Here is a 6,661-nt window from a genome sequence, read left to right on the forward strand (position 1 = left end):
GGCAATGCTTTTGCGAAATTTTGATGAAAGTTGAGAGAGAAAGTTTGAAGAGATTTTTCAGATCTGAGAATTATGAGGTGTTGTTACTGATTTTCTGTTAGGTTTTAGCTTATATACTCCCTACTAAACATGTTTAATTAAACTCTAATCAAGTGCAAATGGAAATTAGGGAAAATGGAGGTGTTTGGACAAATTGCATTTTGCACCTTATGCATGAGCATGGCATGAACAGTGCGCGTGGCTGAGCTTAAATTCACTTAAAATTGCATTTTGGAGCTATTGGCAATGATAGAATGTTCACACAATTCACCAATTTTAAACTTTGGAAATTCCCTCCAAAAATCAAGTGAAATATGAAATGATCATGTGATGAGAATTGATGAAATGTAATGCGTGATTTGGATAAAAGAGTTCAAGAGAGTAATTTAGCAAAAAGAACCACTCCATTTGGCCATTTGGTTGAGAAGTTATGCATGTTTGAAGCTCCATCCACACTTGGCCATGTTTTGATCATATCTCTTCAACCGCAAATGAGAAATTCATAATCTTGGACTTTTTGGAAATGGGAGAGAGAGATCTACAACTTTCATGTTCAACAAAATTTCATTTGAAGCATTTTTGGTGATGTAATCTTGAGGAGAAAACCTTTCCATTTTTGGCAAACTTGAATTATAGGTCACTTTCTATTTTTGGAAAGTTTTGACCTGACTTTATTTTCTTCAATGTTGATGTTTGAAATGTCAAATGAGACTTATTTGAACATAAATGAAGTATTCCCATCACTTCCCACCTCCAAAAATCACAGTTGACTTGCAGTTGACTAGCTAGGGTTTCAGTTGACTGAAGAATGCCTTGATGAGATTCAAGCCTCTAGCACTTGAGATTTTGATCCAAAAACATCATAGCTCATATGAAGTCTTGATTAATGATCATGGTGCCCAAATTCTCAAGAATGGCCACCATCTATTGCTCAATGGCTGCCTTTGACTGCCTTGACCTGTGATTGCTTCATCTGCAAGTAACAAGGTTAGATGACATATTTTTGTACTTTTGGTTAGTAAACAAATGAAAAGCAATGATATACAAATGCAAAGTATTCTTGGTGATCAAGAAATCACTCTCAAAAGATAACCCACCCATAGGGAAGGAGGCAAGGTGCACAATGATCCTTGAGGCAATGATATTATATGATATGATGCCATGAGGGATCTTAGGGACAAAATTGGGGTCTTACACACGGTCAAACTATCTGAACATAACTACCCTGTCCCAGGTTAAGATTAAGGGTTTTAGATCCGAAAGAAACACCAACTTCTAGGCTCAAAGTAGTTGACTAGGGATTAACTTCTTATCTCTTCAATGTTTGGGGATTTGAAACAATTCCTTACATCATTGACAAGGTTTTCTTCAAAAGCATACCACAACAATTTCAGGTATTCCGTTTTCATCATCCTCCTTCCAATCTTTGTTAACACAACGGTTTGATAAACAAAAGTGAATGAGAGGAGTATTTTTGTTTTTAACATAAATGAAAAACGAGTGAATACGAATGGATTAATTCAAAAGATGCATAAACATTTCATTAATCTTACCAATTCAAAGAAAACAACAATGCTTAAAAGCAACTAACAATCAACATGTAAGGAAACTACAAAAGAAATGCTGAAATAGCCAAATGATTGCCAGCTTTAGGGAATTGACTTCTTCAAACTTGATCCATTAACTTCGGGGGACACCCATTGAGATCTTCGCACTTATCTGGTCGATAGGTTAAGGTTTACCACCAAGCTTCCTTCTTGAAAGGCTATGTACCTATTGCCAATCAACTGTGGTACTTTGGCTTTGAAAGCATTGCAGTCTTCGGTTGAATGCCCTTCTGATCCGGCATGATATCCACATTGCACATTTGGGTCATACCCGGGTAGGTAAGGTTGTGGAATCGGCTTAAGAGACTTGGGAACCACCAACGAGTTTTGAATTAGAGGCTGTAGAAGTTGGATATATGTCATGAGGATTGGATGACGAGGAATATTTATTATTTCCAAGTTATTTCGAGGCCTAGGCTGATTTTGATATCTCGGGCCTTGGGCTCGTTGATTAAGATGAGGAGCAAACCATGATTGTTAGTAATGAAGACCAAAAGGTACTGGTTGTTGGTATGGCACTTTGGGTATTGCTAACTTCTCATTTTCAGCCACTTGAAGGTTAGGATCAACAAGCTTTTTGACATTGGCATGATGATCTTCAAATTATTTTCCTTCAATATCATCGTTAGACGCAACCCTCTTGGATCCACTACTAACTTCTCCTTTGCTTCCGTTGGCCTGGGTCATGACATTGGAAATCCAAGGCAATATCTCAATGTTCTTACCAGGAAACAATGATATTTCGTTAGCCACCTCCCTGACTTCTTCCTTGTGGTACAAAACCTTGAGGGATTTCTGGGGTCCTTTTCCTTTCTCATTATCTGGCCCAGAAATCAAGATATATGTATCTTAGCCTTCCTCCTTAAGTGTTGGTGAACTTATGTCAATCAATCTTTGCAGCTTGAACTTAAAACTCTTGGATTCCTCGATGAAGTGCCCCATTGTTCCAGTACGGTATCCGCACTTAACCTTCGGGTGATCTTCTTCAAAGACTAAGCTCTTTTTTTAATCAGTTCTTGTACTAAGGCTTTCAACACTAAGCAAGAATCCAGGTCATGTCCCAATGCTTCTTTATGGAATTCACATGTTGAATTTGGATTGTACCATGGCAGGTATTGTGACGTACGTGTGAGAGCTCGAGGGGCCACCAAAGTATTTTGGATCATTTGCGGGTAAAGCTTGGTATATGGCACTAGAATCGGGCCATTGTAATCTTTGTTCCCCTTGTTCTGATTCTGATTTTTGTTCTGAATCTGACTTCAGTGATTTTGAAGAGGAATAACCAGAGGATGTTGATGATGACATTCTGAGGGAGGGTCATATGTTGGTAGATGAGGAGTTGCCATATAGAATTTCCTTTGACTCGGGGTAACACCGGATAGGTGTGGAGAAGTAGCTCCCTCTGTTGTAGTAATGGGTATGGGATGACCCTCTTTTCTCAATAAGGCTTGCAGGGTTTCCACGACCCATCTCATTGGGCTCTTCAAAAGATTGAGTTCCTCCTTTAATGCTTCTTGACTTTTCCTTCGCTCGTCCATCATCTCTTGAGACATGGTTCTTTGTTCTAAACGTGCGTCGGGAATCACTTTGTTGATCATGGACAAAGGATGGATGAGTTTTTTTTTGTATTTTGTCTGGAAAATGACATGCATTATGATGAGATGCAGATGCAATGGAATGTGAATGAATGCAATGCAAGCCATGCATATTTGTTTTTTTTTCAATACACGGGTTCAAAAGTCTGAGGTACTGATGAATCTGATTGTTTTTCAAGAATAGGTTCTCACCGGGTATGATCTAGGGTTACAAAGATTCCTAGAGTCATGGATCCACAAGACTGTTAGCTGCCTACGGCAACTTACTTGTCGGGCGTTAACTCCATCCAAGGAATTTACTCTAAGTGAGATTCTCACATCGATCCAACGAGAAGTTCATCTCACAGACCCATACTACGCAACCATCTTTCCTAGTTTGTCAAAGGATTAAGGTTCTACAAATGGTCCTCAGAATCATGGATCCTAATGAAAAATATTAAATCTTACGACAACTTACTTTCCGGGCGACGACATTCTCCCAAGGATCTACTCTAAGTAAGATTCTCGTACTGACCCAATGAGAAATTCATCTCATGGACCCGCGCTACTCAACCTCGTCCTATCTTATGTTTTTACTCTAGACTTGGGTAAAAAGTCTTTCCCACAAGATTTCCAATCAGAGTATCCAAGTACCAAAGCATAATGGAACCAATACAACAGATTTATATCAATATGACAATAAAGATAGCAAAAGTAATAAAGAAAATCCACACAAGTAAATAAACAAAGGCACACAAATGACCTAACTAGGCTTGACTCGCTTAGGGAGATCCAGTTAGTCCCCAACAGAGTCGCCATCTGTCGCACCTCGAAAAAATGGGAACACGACTTAGCGAAGCACAATCGCACGCTCATAGTGATGGACTGAACAGAGTCGCCACCAAACTTTATTTAATCCTAAAAAGGAAAGGGGAAATATCGATAAAACCCAAGAAAGAACGACAATGATTATGGTCGTCGCAACCAAATCAGGGTTCGGGAGTTGATTACACAAGGGGAAGGTATTAACACCCCTCACGTACGTTGTACTCAATGGGAACCATTAGGTTTATTGTGTGTGTTAGTGTTAGCTTGAAATGTTAGGTTTTCTCGAGTTATTAAGAGGGAAAAAAATATAAGAGAGAAGAGTGTTTTTGGATTTTTTTGCAACGAAGGGGACTAAAACTAAGTTTTTTATTATTGGGCCTGACAAGATTTCACAATCCTGCTCCTACGTATCTCAATAGGGAACTCAAGGCTTATGTAGTTTTGGATAGAAAATGTTTGTTTGTTGGTGGATTTTAGCAAAAACTATCTTGTATTAATCGACGAGAAATATTATTTTACCCAAAACAGATAAGGAGCGGACATATATATCACATTGAATGGATTTACAAATTAACATTCGGAAAAACGTCATTTATCTCAACTCAATAATTATGCATGAAGCATTGCTTTGCATCATCTTTAGATAAGATGTCTTTCATTTATGAAAAGGTTTTGAAGATTAATCGCACGGTGGCGAGAAAAAAGTTTGATTGGGTATTTTTTTAGGTAATTGATGAATGTTTGATGAGACTGAGACATAAGACTCAGGATCAATCATTCGGGGTTCCACCGGAATGCTAGATTCCAAAGGTTCTTTTTCATTCAAATTAATTGAGAAAATTGTTTGATGGACAACGAACGCTTGATAAGAATCAATTGTTCAAAGAGTTGCGTCAGAATGCTTGATCCCAACGGCCCTTATTTTGTCCAAGTTAATTAAAGTGTTTTAGGAACGAAAGAAAAGAATGGACGGTTAGCCCAAAACACGAGGTTCGGGACCGATCATTCGAGGGTTCCCACTGAAATGCTAGATTCCAATGGTCATCTTCTTTCGTATATGTTTAGAAAAAAGTTTGGTATTATAATGGATTTGATTTGTTTTTTTTTTTTGTTTGTTTGTTTTAAAATGAGGGTGACAAGAGTTCGAAATTGAAATTGTTAGTAAAATCGAATATGTTGTATTAAAATAGAATATGATTATTTACATGTATGGGCATGGACATAAATAGAGATTACCTAATTTAATGGCTAAAGACATTGAAATCGATTAAACAAATAATTTGCTTAACAATTAATTAACTTAACCAAATAAACTCTAACTAATCAAACAAAAATTTAATCAAACAATTAACTAATATTTTTAATAATTAACTTGACTACAAAAAATGTAATAAAATAAAATATAATAGATAATAAAACTAAATTAAAAACTATAAAAATTAAAATAAAACATAAGAATGTTATAAACATGAATATATAAAAAAATATAAATTCCAAATGGCTCAAACCCAAAACACTAAACCTAATAATTAATTATATATATATTATAATATATATTATATATATAATATATATATATATATATATATATATATATCTATATCTTATATATATATCTATATATAGATATATTATATATATATATTATATATATATATATATATATAACAATTGAGACGATAACAAACAATAAAATTAATTTAAAAAATATATATAAATAAAATGAGAGAAAGAGTGACGCTACTGCATTTCTCTCAACTCAAGTCCCATTTTTTTTTGAAATTTAACAAGTAGCTATATATATATATATATATATATTATATATATATTATATATATATATTATATAATATATATTATATATATATATATATATATATAATATATATATATATCACCATCATGAGAGAGAGAAATGAAGCACCGTTATTCTTCTTTTCCAACAATCCTCCTTTCTTTCTTTCTCTATTTTCAAATATCTCAGGCTTCAAACAAATTTATCTCATCTCTCTCAAAATTAAATCCAAACACTATTTAAATCAAACTAACAAAAATAAAAGTAAAACAATCAAAACATCAAAAATGGAAACCGAGACGAGAGTATAAAAGGGAACTAACAGTGATGGAGTGGCTAGCGCGGTGGCGAGATGTTGTCTGGGAGCTGCGCTGTTGTAATATGTTCTTGTGTGCGTCGTCGTTTGGTATTGGTGATGAATGTTAGTAGCTTATATTTTTGCTATATGGTGGTGGTTGAAGTTGATGTGAGGTAGTATAATATTGTCAAAGAATATTTGAAGATGTGTATTCACTTTTTATTGAAAAAAAAGTAATGAAGAAGGAAAATTTAGAGATTAGAGAGTATTATATGTGGATTGAGTGATTAATTTGTGAAGAAAAATGTGACTTACTATATTGTGAAGAGAAGAGGAATACTTATGGTTTGCAAGCTCTTACAATTTGGGTTTAATATTCGGGATTACGACTGAATATTCCATCTAGGATAAACTTTTTCTTCAGATTTTATTGAGAAAAAGACGTTTGAATATTTACAAATATTTTAAAGTAAAGACGAATACATAAGGCTTACAAGCTCTTACAACTTGGGCCTAATATT

Source organism: Lathyrus oleraceus, chromosome 7 (genome assembly GCF_024323335.1).
Source record: "Lathyrus oleraceus cultivar Zhongwan6 chromosome 7, CAAS_Psat_ZW6_1.0, whole genome shotgun sequence".
Taxonomy (NCBI): domain Eukaryota; kingdom Viridiplantae; phylum Streptophyta; class Magnoliopsida; order Fabales; family Fabaceae; genus Lathyrus; species Lathyrus oleraceus.